This window comes from Amphimedon queenslandica, unplaced genomic scaffold (assembly GCF_000090795.2).
Source record: "Amphimedon queenslandica unplaced genomic scaffold, v1.1 AMPQUscaffold_3922_Cont24089, whole genome shotgun sequence".
NCBI lineage: Eukaryota > Metazoa > Porifera > Demospongiae > Haplosclerida > Niphatidae > Amphimedon > Amphimedon queenslandica.
This window is the reverse complement of record NW_003555756.1, coordinates 1-1462: the sequence shown is the minus strand read 5'-3', so window position 1 is coordinate 1462 and position 1462 is coordinate 1. Positions and strand designations below refer to the sequence as shown.

Sequence of the window (1462 nt, the reverse complement as noted above, 5' to 3'; positions counted from 1 at the left end):
GAATCATTCCTACGCCTATGAATGAATGAACAATAATGGGCCAAGAGCCCTCACCAAAATAGTAAATAGATATGTAAGTACTTGTGCAGTGTAGTTCACTATAATTAATATCTACATTGATTATTTTATGTCTAATAATTATCTTCTAGTCTTTAGAGTTGTGTACTTCCAGATTGGTCTAATCTAAAAATAGTAGATTATATATAATACATGTAGATGCACAATGAATGTACCAACAAAAATTTTTTTTTCAAATAAGAATACTGTATAGCAGGGTTGTTGCAATGATAATTATAATGGTAATTAATTAGGTAATATTACTTTTTAGCTGTAATGGTAATGGTAATTGTAATGGCTAATTTCGTTCTATTGGTAATGGCAAATGGTAATTAATAGTAGAGATAAGGTAATGGTAATTGTAATAGATAATTGCATGGATTAAGCAAGATGGTGTGTTGTGTTATGGTGTTATCACTATACTATCAGCAAGAGTATCTTGCTATCAGTCACTGGTTATGGCTTTTATGTTAACTTGCTAACTAGAGTGTGACAGTTAGCATGTGCTCTTTTATTACAAAAAAATTTGAAAAACACAGTTTCTTGCAATTTTGTGGTAATTGTAATGCAATGTAGTACACTTTCTAAAGTAATGGTAATGGTAATTTAGGTAGTTTCAATAATAATGATAATATAATTGGTGGTATAACTTATAAATTGTAATGGTAATGGTAATGTAATAAAGATTTTTGTAAAGTAATGGTAATAGTAATGATTAAAAATCAAACTAATAGACAACAACCCTGCTGTATAGTAGAAAATTACGGAGGGAGTTAAATTTGGCGAATGGCTAAATTTTGGTGATTGGCGAATTTTAATTTGGCGAATTTGTGGCCATGTGCTATTGAGCATGCGCATAACGGCTCAAAATGGTGGATTTTTATTTTGGCGATTGGCTATCAAAATGCCAAATTTAACTACTTCCAAAATTTTCTTCTATACGGTATCCAAAATTTTGTTGTGCTTTTAAAAATACTAACTACTGGCCATATACATAAATTTTGTATCAGGCAACCCAAATACCAATATACCGTATAGTGCTTTATTTTGGCGGCGCTTTATTTTGGCGATTTTGCTGTAAAATTGTAATTGGTGGTTTTTAATTTGACGATTTTTGTGTACACATGCATTACTGAGCATGCGCATTAATGATTGGCAGTTTTAAAAATATTGGGGATTCTGCTTGCAAACCGCCAATCACCAAAATAAAACTCCGCCAAATTAAAGTATTATACAGTATGTATGCTACTAATCAATGTCAGAACCTATCTATAATTAATTGATTATAATTTCTAATTTACCTTTTTCTTTAAGTGCCGCTTTAAGAGTCAGTTTCAATTTCTCGGGAGCATCAGGGTTTCTCTCAAGAATCCTCCGGTACCTTGCCTCAGTATTCTCCTCATAT

General features: G+C 31.4%; 1 long non-coding RNA gene across 1 annotated transcript; it reads right to left on the bottom strand.

The window, feature by feature from the left end:
• Positions 1-9: 9 nt before the first annotated feature.
• On the bottom strand, positions 10-1456 carry LOC109592792 (uncharacterized). The gene is made up of 2 exons (XR_002190550.1): positions 1359-1456; positions 10-183 (listed from the first exon to the last, which is right to left on the bottom strand). It is a non-coding gene; the product is annotated as an uncharacterized LOC109592792 (long non-coding RNA).
• Positions 1457-1462: the final 6 nt, after the last annotated feature.